Source organism: Sphaerodactylus townsendi, linkage group LG01, assembly GCF_021028975.2.
Source record: "Sphaerodactylus townsendi isolate TG3544 linkage group LG01, MPM_Stown_v2.3, whole genome shotgun sequence".
Taxonomy (NCBI): Eukaryota; Metazoa; Chordata; class Lepidosauria; order Squamata; family Sphaerodactylidae; genus Sphaerodactylus; species Sphaerodactylus townsendi.
Window position 1 is genome coordinate 488,028 of NC_059425.1, and position 15,854 is coordinate 503,881.

Genomic DNA, 15,854 nt, shown 5'->3' on the forward strand with positions numbered 1-15,854 from the left:
ACCAGGATTTAGCTCCAGAATCTATTTTTAATGCCAAATTCAACTTGAGATGTGGAAATCATGAAAGTGTCTCTGACCATGTGCTGGATGCTTCTTCTTTATCAACAGTGCAAAAAGTGCAAACTCAACCCAAAACTAAATTAGAAACTTAGGAGGTTAGGGGTATGTAAAGAGGAGGTCATGGAAAGTATGTGAGGAGGTTAGGAATGTAAAGGTGTGCTTATTCTGGACACAGCAATACCTTCACTCTGGTGTGTATGTCTGAACTGCAGTAGCAATTTGATAATGAATAAACACACCTTTAGATTCCTCTTGAAATGGCTGTTAAGAACATGAGCTAGATGTACAACACTGAAAGTTATTTTCACTTTTAGTATACATTTGGGAATATGGTTATATGACATTAGATGGCTTACAACACCATTTTATCCTTCATCTAGTATGTATGTACTAGTAGATTCTGACCACTGAGGAAAACCTTCTTGAACATAACACATTTGATGCATGCATATTATTTCACTGGATTAATCTGTAGTATTTTAAAGAACTACAATAGGCATATAATGTATTGCACAGTTTTTTACTTATATGGCCTAGAAGCCTGTTTTATTTTTAATGGTTTTTTAGGGCACTACTGGTTGAAGATATATTTTTGTTCAATTTCTTTTTACAATGTTACCCCTAACCTCCTATGCCTCTCCTTTATCACCAAGGGCAGCTTTACAAGCAATTAGAAGACACATTCATTTCTACACAAAGAAAGGAAGACACATTGATTTCTACACGAGTCAAATAGTTTCTCTTCTTCATGCATGATTTTTGAACAATACCATTTTCTGAATTTTTTAAGGGCAGCTAAGAGCACACTAGCTAATTGATCTTTATCTTACCCTTCCCCAAGAAACTTCATGGGGTTCTTCCCTCCCCCATTTTATTGACACAACAGCCCTATGAGGTAGGTGAGCCTGAGAGAGAATGACTAGTTCAGGATCACCCAACGGTGATCGTGGAGGTTTGAAGATTTGAATAAGTGCCACCCTGGTTATAATCTAACCATTATACTCCACTGGCTAGGTATACCAGTGTGAAACAGCAAAAGCATAAATACAGGTGGTGACTGCAGAATCAGAATCTTCTTTAATGTAAAGTTTGCACTGGACTGAAAGATGGTAGAATATGTAGGAATAAACTGTCTTGCAAGGTTGTCCAATGTCATTCACTTCTGACGGTTTTCAAGGAAAATCTGGGCATAGATCCATTGGAAAATATTCTCAAAATCAGTGCCAGACCTCTGTGGAAGAGGCAGAATTGGGCTGAATGGATCTTGGGGATTCCTTCCAACTGATTTTCTGTTATATAGATTTCCAACTATAAATCACATGACAGAATCCAGCATGTAAGTGTTGAGTAACTGTCCCTAAACTTGTTTTATTCCATAGCAAGCACTGATAGTTGAGTTGCTGATATCTTGCTATCAAAGTCTCTGTTTGCCTACCAGGAGGGGTCAGATAGGAAGCAGAATTGTGTGTGTCCTTGGGGGGAGGGGCAGTTCCCCTTGGCAAGAGAAGAAGGAAAATCAGGGTGAACAACCCACGCATTTAAAGCAGCAAGGGTTAGTTCTGTTCAAGAACACTGTAAAATTCTTCTGAGATGAGTGATTTCTCTGAACTGGCAGAATATGCACCATGTCCAGTTCAATGTGCAGGGATTTTGGAAGTGACCTGAAAATCCCTTTAATTTTACCATGTATGATTATTTGAGAGCAACACCACTGACCCCTCTTCACAAGTACTGCTACCATTGTGATGAAGCTTGTCTAATTTTATTCCAGCCATGATACCTCCTGCATGTGTTAGAATCTGATCAGATAATATTGGATAATAAGATAATATGCTAAATGTAAATTCAATTGGAATTCCCAACTTTCATTTAACATTAGACCCCCATGCTCACCTTTAAAATAGTATGGTGGGTGTAAATCAGATCCAGAGTCCACTTGGAGGCAAGAGGAGCTTTATCATTCCCTCCCTTCTACCTTGTGGTCCTTTTGCTAACAGAAAAGGATCAAGGGAAGGGGGGGCTGCTAGCAAAAGCACATGGGATGGAAATCATGGAAAGGATGATGCTACTCCTGCTCCCATGTGATTTGGGAGCCAATTTGTGCCCTTCATACTATTTTAATGGTTAAGTGTTGATTAAATGCAATTTGGGTTGGCGTGTCTTCAACCCATCTTGCATTTAGCATACAATCTAATCAGAACCTTAAGTCTACAAAACACCAAGTAGGTTGATAGTATGAAGTGGTGGCAGTTTGTGTTTACTTCTTTCAGCTACATTCTACCCAACTTTCTGAAGGTCACCAGCAAATATCAATATCATGATAAAGCAACTGCCAATTGATTCTTCAGTGGTATTCCAGGTAGCTAATTTTATATTGTCTGCCACTAACAACTTCACAGGGATTTTGTGAGGATAAAATGAAGGAAAGGAGAATGATGCAAGCTACTTTGGGTCACCTTATAAGAAAGGCAGGGTACTAATTAGGTAAAGAAATAAATTATTACGGTATGTTCCTGTTTAAGAAGCTTGATCACTTCTTAGCCTCTTGGCAAAGATTTTGTGTGGGCCCTTTGGCTCCAGGAATGGAATTGGTCCATTTCTTGCTCTATAGCTTTACTTTCCTGTAGTATGTAGATCTAAACACAAACTCCATGAAGTCCATGTCATGCATGTATCTTTTTTACCTCCACATGGCTTAACCTTAATAATAATCTTCAAAAGCTTTTTCAGCTAAGGCAAGAGAGCTCTCACTTTAAAAACACCCTGCTTGCCAAGGACAAGTTCCCTTGTTATGAACCCAGTGCTCCAATTTACAAGAACAATAGTTATTTACAAGCATGTTCATGAATCCAGGTAGAGGTGCCTTCTACTATTCCTGTGAACCCAAGTACCACTGTTTATTTGAATGTCTCTGCCTCAAAACAATAACATGTGTGCTTGCTCTGGCAAAACCAAGACTCTCACACAACTGAGTTTGGTTTTGTTCAGCCCCTAATACAAAATACTCAAAGCATAGTTTCTCAAAATGCAATTCTTAGGCATAAATGCTTCTATAACTCAAAAGAACAAACAGTTCTTGGCAAAAAGTTTTCACAAATTCTTGCCTTTACTAGTCTTCATGCAAAACTACTCCCACAAAACCAAAAACAAGCTCAAGAGACAGCTACAAAAAAAAGGAAGGAAGGGCAGGTCTGTTTCAGATCCCACTCTGAGATCAGTGCTCTCATGGTCAGTTACATGAACATTCACATGTATGAATGCCCAAATGAACTTAAGTTGGTGCCAGTGTTCCTCCAACAATCAGTTACCACTTGTACTCCTGTACTGTATATTCTTAGACATGTTTGGACTCTTCAACTTGGCTTTGGAACACTCCCCTAGAACTGCAACCAATTTGAGAGAATTATGACTTAGGCAATTCACTACTGCACATGCATCTCCCCAGTGGGGCAAATAGCACTCCCCAGGCTATTTCAGGTCAGGAAAATGGCATGGGGTTAGGAGGCTGAAACTCTGTGGTCCCAATCAGAATTGGTCCCATACGGGGTTTCAGAACTCAGCTCCTATGGAGAATGCACAGCTGCCACTTGGCTGCAAGTCCCCATGATGGGCACATGTTAAAAGTAACATCTACCTTGGGCCTGGGACTGTTGGCCATGGTTATGTCTAAGCTCCCCTCTCCAGCTCTGTACAGTAGAGCAATGAAACAGCAGCAGTGACACAAAATGGAGAAAGGATTAATCCATTTCCAACACTGGCTAGATGCCATTTTGAGGTGACAGATCCTCACCCATGTTTCCAGAGGTGTTTTACTCCTTCCCATAATACTCTTCCTCATGCCTGTGGCTGACTTTGCACTGTCAAGAATATTGCTCACATACATGCTTTGCTGACTGGCATTTATCTAGCAGTGATATCACATTGCAAAACATTATATTTACAAAGGTTGATGTTGGAAAGATTCCAACATTGGCCTCCTATCTGCTCCATTATCAGGAATGTTTCCCAGCATCCTGCATATAAGCACAGCGAGTCTTTGGCTCAGGCTCTTCAGGAGCTTGACAGCCATCCGTCCACAAGACCCCTTCATGCTGCTGAGATCTCAGCTTGCTCTCAGTCATCATGAGGTTCCTGCTCCTGCTTGGTATCCTTCTGCTCTTCATCTGTCAGTCTGCTCCAGGTGAGACGAGAGGGCTCAACTGACATAGTGAAAGATACTTCTGATCTCCAGGTTAGAAACAGTTGTGAAAAGTGTTATTTTCCAAAGCACCATCCTCCGTATTTTCAAATCAGTGCAAATGAGCAAGATGGGGATGGAGAGGGCAGAGATTAAAAGCAGTGCAGGAGTCCCCACTGATGACCCCCAAAGTCTCATGTAGTTTGGCCAGCAATTTTTTTTTAAAAAAAAATCTTAAGATGGAAAAAGAATCTCAAAAATGGAGTAAGATCAACCCACCCTTAAGGTGATATGTGCCAAACTATACTATACTATGACATTACAGTTTGGTGACTGGACTCCCAGACACATAATTTGGGCCTACAGAGCAGTCCCCAAATGAATTAGAGCTCTGGTGACCAGGGAGAAAATCAAATTTTCCCTACAGGACCATTTCTCTGATTGAAAATGGTCTGGATGGTGCTGCTTAAAGGCCTAGTCCTGGGGGGGGGGGGGGGGGAAGGCAAGTTCCTGTATTGCTTGTATTTTCCCCAAATGTAGGCTAAAAGCAGCCTGGGAAATGGCACAGGAACAAAGACTTCTCTCCCCCGCCCCCACTCCCCATTTCATAGAAGTCTTTTCCGCACAAATCCCCTAAAATGTTTCTAAAACATTTCAGCCCCCCCCCCCACTTGGCTCATTCCACACATGCAAAATAATGCACTTTCAAACTGCTTTCAGTGCTCTTTGAAGCTGTGCGGAATAGCAAAATCCACTTGCAAACAGTTGTGAAAGTGGCTTGAAAACGCATTATTTTGCATGTGCGGAAGGGGCCAAAGTATGTCTGCATTGGCCACCATTATGTGATTTTTCCTTTTGGAGGGAGTTCTGTGTTTAATTGATGTTAATTGATGTTTCAATGCTTCACAGCCTCATGCTGCTATTTTATACTTATCACATAGCTGATGCTTTGGCCCCACAAAAATAAAAGATCGAACAGAAATGCTTCAAATAAACAGGCGAAGGGGAATGGTGTGAGTAGAAAATGGCAACAAGGGGAATGTTCAGGGAAGCAGAGAAGGGTGGGAAGCATAGTCAATAGATTGCAGAGTAATAAAAGACTTTTCAAAACTTTTCAACCAGAGAATCATTTTAAAAGGGGATTCATTTGAAACGTTTTGAGGCTAGAAAGAAAACATTTTGGGAACCAAAGGGGGAAAAATAATGAGGAACTCTACGGAGGAAATTTTTAATCAACCAAAGCTCTCTAGAATAATGATTATATTTTCTAAATAAGCTTCAGATCAGTCCAGGGATAAGCCAGGACTGAAGTTAGCACAAACTCACTTAGTCCAAATCAAGCAAGACCAGGTTTAGGGTAGAGTACGTTTTATGGGAATGAAGCTAGCCAATCATGGGGTGAGCAATAGTGAGATTATACTATGCCAACCCATGTTGTGGCACCCTTCACTCAAGATTTTACTGCTTGTGGAACAGATCTTTAGTGCTGCTGGACTGAATAATCCTTAAATATTTTACCACAAATGTATCCTGAGTACTGATCCTTTTTCTACTGCCCCTCCCCCGTTTATTAATTAAGATCATCAACTGGAGCTGAGTTCCAGAGGCTCTAGTTGCTGACTTGTAAGCAGGGCATTCATATAGCTTTAGGAAAAGGTGTGAGAGAAGTTGCTAAGTTCTTGGTAGGGTTGAGCAATACCAAAAATATTTGGTAAACATCAGATTTGGCTTATTCAGGCATAAAATTATCTGTATGCCCAAATAAGAAGAATATCATATTCAATATCCTGAATAATTTGGGTCCTTCTGATTTTTTGTGTGGGTTTTTTGGGTTTTGGCCTGCAGGGGGGTGCATTTTTAAAGCTAGTGGCACTACAATTTCAGGGTATCTTCTGGAGACTCTCCTGATGATACTACTCGAGTTTAGTGACGTTTGGTTTAGGGGGTCCAAAGTTATGGACCCCCAAAGGGGTGCCCCATCCCCCATTGTTTCCAATGGGAAATAACAGGAGATGGGGGCTACCCCTTTGATGGTGACCTCATATTGCCTTCCAAAAGTCATACCATACTGCTGTTATTCAAAGAACAATATTTACGAATCGCTAGCATCTTGCTCACAATAATTACTACAAGTAGTCCATTTATGGTTCAGTTTTCTGCTTTTTGTTTCACCAATCAGGAAATGCCTTTTTAAAAAATGTCAGGGTGAGCTTTTGAGCTGCTTGATTGTCTGCAGAGAGGACCATCCTCCTTACCTTGTGGGAGGGTATGCTCTATAGGTTTTCTCTCCCACTACTGCCTGCCCATCAGCCTGTTTGCTGACTTATAACCCCAGGAGGCAGACCGCTAAGGCTGTATACAATTGTCCCCTAGGCCAATTCTGTGCCTCTCTGAGGCCTAAGGTAGACACCTAGTTGATCTAAAGGTAACACTGGCCCTGATATAGCTGGTTTTCTTTCCATTCTAATCTGAACCTGTTTTCTCTCAGAGGCAAGCAAGAACCTTTATGACACACTGGAGTGCTCCAATAACCATGGACGCTGCCGGAGGCTGTGCTTCCACAACGAAAGGCCCATCGGCACCTGCACCAATGGGCGGCAACATTGCTGCAAGTGAAGGGTGCAGCGGGAAATTCAGCAGGCTTAGGATGGCCCAGGGAAAGGAATTGGGACTGCCCAAAAAGCAGCTGAAGGTCTGTGTGTCCCCCCTTCCATTCAACTGGGACTCTAGCGAAATTTGGCAGTTTTACTATTGTTTCATAAACTGTACATTTCTAAATAAAAGTTGCCTTTTGGGTTTTCAATTTTTATTCCTTTCCTCTATGGTTTTGCTGTCTATCACAGCCCCTTTGGGTGATGTTTTTGGTAAACACAATCTTTTTCCTAAATTTCTATCAACCTGTGATTCAGAATAATGTGATATTATACCAGTAGGTGGCAGTGTTCTGCCACTTTCTTTTACCCTGTTTATTCAAGGTTAATAGTTGGCAGATTTACAATCCCCTGTAATTTTTTCCCCCCAAAAGATCCATATTGATACCTTACCAAAAGAACAGCTGGGAACACCCTCCATGGTTAACAGAATCATAAAAGGGAGGCGGGAGGTGAGGTAAATAGTTGGTCCAAAGCAAAATACTGTTTTGTGTCATTTTGGTTTGTCCATTACAAAGCCATTACAAAGCTATTACAAAACTTTCATTTTTGGTTAAGGGGGAATGTGTAAAAGGCAGCAGATAAATGATAACAACAGGCTGCCATCAAATTGCAAAAGTGTTTGGGTGAGATATTAATATTCATTTGATGAAGTATGAATGATATACCGTATATACTCGCATATAAGTCGAATTTTTCAGCACATTTTTTGTACTGAAAAAGCTCCCCTAGACTTATATGCGAGCAGGGGCATAACGAGGCAAACTGTAGCCCTGGGCAAAACCTTGGATGCCCCCCCCCCCCCCATGGGCGGCCACTCCACCACGACCAATTTTTTTTTGCACCAGGACATTGGTGTATGCAGGGGGTGTATTTTTAGACATATCAGCACCTAAATTTCAGCATATCATCAGGAAACTGTCCTAATGCTACCTCCCAAGTTTGGTGAGGTTTGGTTCAAGGAGTCCAAAGTTATGGACTCCCAAAGGGGGTGCCCCATCCCCCATTGTTACCAATGGGAGCTAATAGGAGATGGGGCTACCCTTTTGAGGGTCCATAACTTTGGACCCCCTGAACCAAACTGCACCAAACTTGGAGGGTCCCATCAGGACAGTCTCCAGGTGATACCCTGAAATTTTGGTGCTGATACATCCAAGAATGCCCTCCCTGCAGGAACATCCCGAAATTTGCCCAAGAATCTTTGTTCTGCATTGAGTTTTCTGCATTGCTGACAATGGGGGTTGCAGGCTGGGGTGGGGCACATTTCTGAAGGCACAGTCTCAAAACTTTCATGGTCTCTCTCATCAGGAGACTGCTTTTAAATGAGGGAGAGATAGAAAAATAAGTTGTGGGCAATTGACTTTTCCTGTTTTGACTTAATTTTTCCCACCCTTTCTCCAAGGCATTGAGAACAATACGCAACTCTTGCCTCTTCCGTTTTGTCCTTGCCACAATCCTACAAGGTAAAAAAGACTGTTAACCATTCAGCTCCATGGCAAAAGGCGATCATGAGCTGGCACTGACTGATTCATAGTTTAACCGCTATACTAAACTCACTTTCCAGCCCTTTTGGCTGGCCCAGGTTTCCCAGAAGATTCATATCATTGAGATGACATCTGAAGATACTTTTTCAGACCCTGCTCTTTGATTTGCTCACCCCAGCCAACATTCTCCTAGGTGGCCTTGAAGTCAACTCACAGCCAGTATCCAGCTGAAACATCATCCAAGAAGTCCCAAGGTTTCCTCAGATATGCGACACTTCAGTCTACTCTTCTTTGCCAGCTCCTTCCCTCAGGGAGTTTGTCAGGACAATGGAGAGATATTATGACAGACTGCTTCCTCACCAAGTCCCTCAGGCAGAGATAAGCTGAAAAACAAGGCACTGCTGAACAAGAGACTTTTCCCCACTTACTTGAAGTCAGGGCTGGTGATGTTCTGCAGAACTGGATGCTCTTGCCAAAGTAACCAAGTCTCCTTCTCACATCTTCCCCTTTCACTGTTCTCATTTTTCCCTTCTGCATTCACGCCTCTGAGTATGAGCTAATATCAACCTTCATGGGGTGGGGGGTATGGACCACAAGTGACATCATACAATTGTGGTGCTACAGACAAGAGGTTGCTGCATGACATGGGGAGGCAGGGTCCAGACGCAGAGCCTGGCGCCGGGAATAAATGCAAACTTCACTCTCACAAGGTCCCTTCTCGGTCTTATCACTGAAGGCTTGACATCTTCAGACTGGCTGGGCAACTGTGGGGAGGGGGAAGCCAGAGGAAAAAAAGAGAGTGACACAAAAGCTCAAACAAAGCTGGGAATGTCTGATGTGGGCCTGAGTAGAAAGAGGCATTTGGAGGGGGTGGGGAGACAGCTATGAATGAGGCTGATCTGAAGCCTGTTTCTGGCACTGAACAGAAATGGGAAACCGTTTCCAATAAAGCGAAGGAGTATCTGCAAAATGAATGGAAGAAGTTCCACCACAAAATGCAACTCTCAGACACTGCTGATATGGGAACCTGAATTCCTCTGCAAGGAGTTTTTTCTTCCATGCCCAAGCCCAGCACTGCACATCATACCATCTCTGGTCACAGGGGCCAAATATAATCAACATGTTCTATTCACAATGGTGTGATGAAGAAGTACTGAGCAAGTAGTTCCTACTTAAGAAAACTCTGCATCCTGAGATAATGCCTTGGTTTCCACAGATGGGGGGAAATGCATAGATACGCATACTGTCCCATTAAAAACATCATATATCCGCTGTCAGATTTCAATGCACCCATAGGATAAGATTTTAGGGCTTGCATCCTAAGGTGCAGTAATCTTTGTAATGTACCATTGTGCAAGGGGGAGGCCATATTTATGCTTATGCAAATCCTTAGTCACAAAGACAAATCTATACCTAGGCTACAAAATCAACACATAATAGGTGCAAACCAATAGCAAAATTTTGCATGCTACTAACAAAAAGCTTCCTATTTTGCTAATAGACCTGATATAGTGAATGAAAATACAAGTGCACATACAGTCCTTAAGAATTAGAAGCAGATCAATTACAAGCCCCCAGTTCATGCTCGTTCTGGGGGAATTTCTTCAGCATGATTTCTTTGAATCTTGCTCGCAATGTATAGGATCTCCTTTCCACAAATAGTCTTCATCTTTAAAAATGATCATTTCATTGGGTGTGGAGCAGTGGTGGGATTCAAATAATTTAACAACTGGTTCAGGTGGTGGGATTCAAATAACTTCACAACTGGTTGTTTACAAGCACCATTTTAACAACCGGTGCTGCCAAAGTGGTGCAAACCTGCTGAATCCCACCACTGGTGTGGAGGTGTCCAGTCTAGTGCAAAGCTGACATTTGTACCTCCTGCATCTGTTCCATTTGTGCGATGCTGCAGGGTGGATGGGACCATGGGTGAAGCTTTCCCATGTTACAGATACACTGCAATGGATTCAAGGCAGTGGAACGGTCCCCCGAGCATTAGCCACGCTATTCACCAAATTCTGAGCTGCTTGGAAAGGAGGAGAAACAGAACAATAAGAACTGATGCTTCTGCTGATGTCAATGGCCCAGGACATGGAGTACAGGACAAAGTACCAAAAGTATTCTTGGTGCCAGGGTTACACTTACACTGATCACTGTCTGTGCCTTGCAATGAAAAGGATCTGATAATTACAAGTTTGAAAGTCAGATATGTTTATTAGCACTGATGTGGTCCCCTACATTTGTGAAGTCTGGCACAACTGTCCTCTTTCCCCCCTCCTTAAAAAGGCCTGGGAGCAACTAATAAAGGTGGGGCACTGTGGTGCCTTAGAGGCTACGGCTGTAATCCTGTCCATCCTTTCCTGGGAACAAACTCTATCAGTGGGGCTTTGTTATGAATGAGGTTGAGTTAATGTTCAGCCTCAGACCCCTTTGGTTTACCCTGAAGGGAAGGAGGCTACCCTCGCATCACAAACTCTTTCCCTTTCCCTTTTAAGGGAAAGGAGCTGCACCCATTTCCTCACTCACAAGTAGGACCTTTTAATTGAGAACAGCCCATTATTCATAAGGAGATCTTACACTGGGGCAGACAGCAGATGGAACAGTGGTGGTTTTCCTGCTTCCCCCTGTGACTCCCTTGTCTGCTCAGCCCTCAGACTTCTTCTTCCTTCCCTCGATTATGGATCAAATCTCTGCATTCTAGGGGCCTTAGCAAATATGGGTCAAATTCTCACAAATAGAAAGGATTGGCCTGTATGGCTGAAGACAGTGAACAGATTTTGCAACATTTTGACAGCAGTCTCAGATACTGGTGTGAACAGTGAGATGTCACAGGCCACAGGCAGAGCAATGAAAACTGAGGTAGCCAAGGCAGGAACACGCAATCACACGAAACTGCCTTATACTGTATCAGATAATTGGTCCATCAAGGGCAGGATTATTCAGGCTGGCAGCAACTCTCCAGAATCTAAGACTGAAGTCTTTCATGTCATGTTTACTTGAGATTTCTAACTAGAGATGCCAGGAATTGACTCTGGGATCTTCTGTACCACTGAGCCACAGCCCTCTGGGAGCCAGAGCAGTTGTGAAAAGGACATGTATGCTGTGCCACACTTGAGAAGTTGCTACATCACATTATGAAGCAGTCAACAACAAAGCCCAGGAGTTCCGTGTTGAAAGTCCCAGATTAAATTTCCGCCAGTTATACGGTGTCAGCTGCAGAAGGAATTATTCTCAGGCCCAGCCTGTGTAAGCCCTGCTGAAATGAATGGAAATTCCTGTTCAGAAATGCCTGGTGGAGTATGCCCTTAACATTAACTGTGTATCAGTTGTTTTGCCCTCAGACAAGCTTACCTATTTGGGATTTTGACACTATCAATTATTCTCTTGCGCCTCATCATCATCCTGTCTTCAGCCAAAAAACTGTCTTCTGAAATATAGTCATGAGAAGTGCCCTGATGTGGCAGCCAACTTTCAGCAACCCTTCATGGGATTTTCAAAGCAAAAGACAAACAGGGGCGGTCTGTCATTACCTGTCTCTGCACAGTGACCCTGATATTCCTTTGCAGTCACCCATTCAAATATTGAGCTGAGCTGACTGTTTAGCTTCTGAGATCTAACTAGATCAGGCTAGCCTGGGCCATCCAGGTCAAGGTATCTCCTAAAATAGCTCATAGAAATTAAAATTTAATGTAAAGGGTTGCAGAGTTAGGTTGACCTCACAACAAAGGGCAATTCCAGTACAACAACAACAACAAAATATTCCTCCAGGATGGGATTCACAGCTAGTTCTAAATCTAGGCAGGCTGAAGAAATGACTGGCTAATCTTCTGCTCCCACTAATGCCCTCCCACCTTCTCTCTCTCTGGTGTGAGTAGTCAGTTGCAAGGACTTGGAACTCCTTTTCTGCTTTCTTTTCTGAGAAATCTTCATCTCCAGGGCTGGTGCAAAAACTGCCAGAAGGTTTGTTACTATCCAGATCTGCATGCTGTTATCAGTGACTCTTGCTAATGCTGGAAATGAGATCATTGTGACAACATTTTCCCACCAGTTGCTACTGTAGCGAAGAGGGTGAAAACTGGTGGCATAAACACACACTCCACAAACAGAGGGATCCTTGGGTTTCACAACAGAGAGTCACTGTTTGCATCTTGATTGGGCTCCATCAGCATCTGGTGTGGGGCGATGAAGTATTACAGGAGCATTCTCAGATTTGCCAGTATAGTTTGTAAGATCTTTAGATGTGGTATGGGGGGGGGGGGGGGGTTTGGATAAGCTGAGTGTATTATTATTATTATAGATTTCACAGCTGCCAGATCTTTAGCTGGTTGTTGGCCTTCATTACAATTCAAGCCTCACCCAGAGGCCTTGGAAGTTGTAATGTATTGGCATAGTATTCGTGCTGATCCCAGCAGGGCTGCCTTCTGAATTTGACAGATGTTAATTTTGTCCATTCGAAGATGTTTCAGGTGTTGTTATTATTACTACTATTATTGTTGTTGTTGTTGTTGTAGATTTCACAGCTGCCAGATCTTTAGCTAGTTGTTGGCCTTCATTACAATTCAAGCCTCACCCAGAGGCCTAGGAAGTTGTAATGTATCGGTGTAGTATTTGTGTGGATCCCAGCAGGGCTGCCTTCTGAATTTGACCAATGTTAATTTTGTCAATTCGAAGATGTTTCAAGTGCTGCCCTAGTGTTTTCGGGATGGCGCCCAGCGTGCCAATTACCACTGGGACGACCTCAGCTGGTTTGTGCCATAGACGCTGAAGCTCGATTTTCAAATTGTGGTATCTAGTGACCTTCTCGTGTTCTTTTTCAATGACCCTGCTGTCACCGTTTATTATTATTATTATTATTATTATTATTATTATTATTATTATTATTATTATTATTATTATTATTATTATTATTGTGGCATCAAGGATTTAAGGACTGGCTGGAAATTATGGTCACTTATCTGACAGTCTCTTTCCTTCAATGTCATATGTGTGGTAGTAGGTTGTAATTACTTGTGACAGAACGCTTGAATCTTTGCATTGTTCAAGCTCTGGTGCTGAAATAAGTTCAAGTCAAACCTTGAACACTGACACTCATGCAGAGCTGCATTCAGAGTAGAAATTCAGATTAGACTAACAGCCCACTCCATCATTCTTGGAGCATAGGAGAAGAATCCATGGCTTCCTCCAGACAAAAGTTTCAGTACCTCATTTATGTAGTAAGGCTGTTACTTAGGGCATTTCCCCACTCTCCATGATCCCCCCTATGCCCCGTGCCCAGGCGTCCCCATGACCCCGCGCTTTGCGTGGGGTCATCAAAACGCGCTGTTTTCTCCAGGGATGCCGCACGCTGAGGGGGCGCGACAGCGGCAGCGTCGCGGTGGCTGCGCTGTCGCCGCCTCTGTCGTGAGGAGTGCCTGGGGACCCCGCGCTACTTGAGGAGAGTAGCGCGGGGCTTAAGGTAAGTGGGGAAAGGCCCTTAGACAAGGGTAACACAAACTGCTGTGTGTATGTGTGATGAAGCTGCATTGACCTACATAATTCACCATGATCCACTCTGACCTGCAGTGGCTCCACAAGGTCTCATGTAGACGACATTCTTAACATTTAATACCTGAGATCCTTTAACTGGAGATGCTGAGAACTGGAACTGGGACCTTCTGAAAGACCTTCTGAGACATCGACCGTAAAGTTCCAAAATTAAGTTCCCAAGTTGCCTGAATCCTCTAGTAACTGGCCTTTGCCTGAATCCTTGCAGAATCATCCACAAACCATAACAGATGATAATGGGGTAGATGGGCCAGTGGTCTGACTCAGTTTAAAACAACTTTACATGGCAGTTGAAAAAGTAGAAAAAGCCAGAGAAGAGCAAATGGAGAACAACAGAGCTGGTGTTTCAATATAACTAGGATCTCTACACACCTTCTGAAGAAAACAAGATGTCCTATTTGGTCAGTAGTAATTAAGAATGCCTCTAATGAAGCTCTTGAAGTCCAAATATGATGCCTATATGATTACTGGCTTTACACATTTTTTGCATCCAGAATTGAAAGCCAAAAATTGTCTACATTTCAAGCTAGTTCCTATAAAGAAGACAGGATGTCATTTTAATCTGAGCGGCAGGTTCAACCTAAGAGATGGCCGTTGGCCTAAAGCCAGCCATAAACCTTGTCATGGCTGCACAAGGCTTTGAATTTGGGGCTCCCATATCTCATCCTATTGGTCTATCTAGCCACCACTACTCATTCGTGATCAAGGTGTCTCCCCTGCCAGGTACTCCCCCCCACTACTCATTACACCAAGAGACTGATTCTTGCCTTCAAAGCGTGGTGACAGAGGGAAAGGGGCGGTAATGAATTTTAAGGTCTACAGGTACAATTAAGATCCAATCAGAGGATGTGACTTTCCATTCGGGTCAACTCATATACATGGCTGAGTGGTGCATAAACCTGCATTTACCACTAGATGCCACTGTTAACATATTCAAGGAAGTAAAATCTGATTGTTTTACTATCTGAGGCTGGATTGCACCTAGTTGTTTTTATAATTCATTAATTCCACAGAAAGATAGCTAGCAACTTTAGGATTGCCAACTTTAAACTGGTTTCTCTAGATATTCCTTGAATATCAGCTTGATCAACAAATAATGTATGTAACTTCAGGCTATGAAAAGCTTTAACTGCCTGGTTTCACACATTAAACCTCTCTGTTAAACAGACAGGACATTTTTCCCTTGTCCAATTGGCAGTTTTAGGTGACAGGCATTGAGGGGGGAAAGCCATCAGAGTTTCATCATCACATATTAAGCTTCATTAAACAAGTAGATGTTTCCAGTGCAAGACACCGGGGGTTCTGAAATCTGCTCCCTTCTTTCAAGCATCAAAACAATACCCCATGGCTGTTTCAGTACTTGAAAAGACATTGGGGGAGGGGGACAAGATGGTCTAGTCTCCCTTTGCAGCATTTTTGAAATGGTCAGATTCTTTCCTAAAATGAGTGGGGGCACAGCGCTAACAAGTGGCCACTGTAATGTCTACTTTGGCCCTCAGCCATGAAGGTCAAAGGGTGGTCTTCGGTGAGCTGTTCTCAACCAAAGTAACTTCACAGAGTTGTGAGGAGACAAACAGGAAGGAGAACTGTGCATATCACTCTCAGTGGGATATTAATAATTTCTGGGGTAGTGAAGCTGTTGAGCATTTATGAAGTCCACAGTTCTAATGTTACTTTAGCCCTAGATAGGCTGGTTATCCTCAGTATGCCCATCCCTACACCTCTGTAATATAGGTATGATAAAAATAATCTCGCTGTATGAGATGTTGTAAGGATTATTGAGTTCTTTAGATATTTAGATAGATTTCCATTAAAAAAAAAAGAATTGCTGAATTGTTTGGATAGATTTATTTTTTAAAAAAATCTGTCCTTCTGAAAAAGGGTCCTCCAGACAGAAAGCATCTGATCTAATGATGACAAACAAAAAAAGGTAGCTAT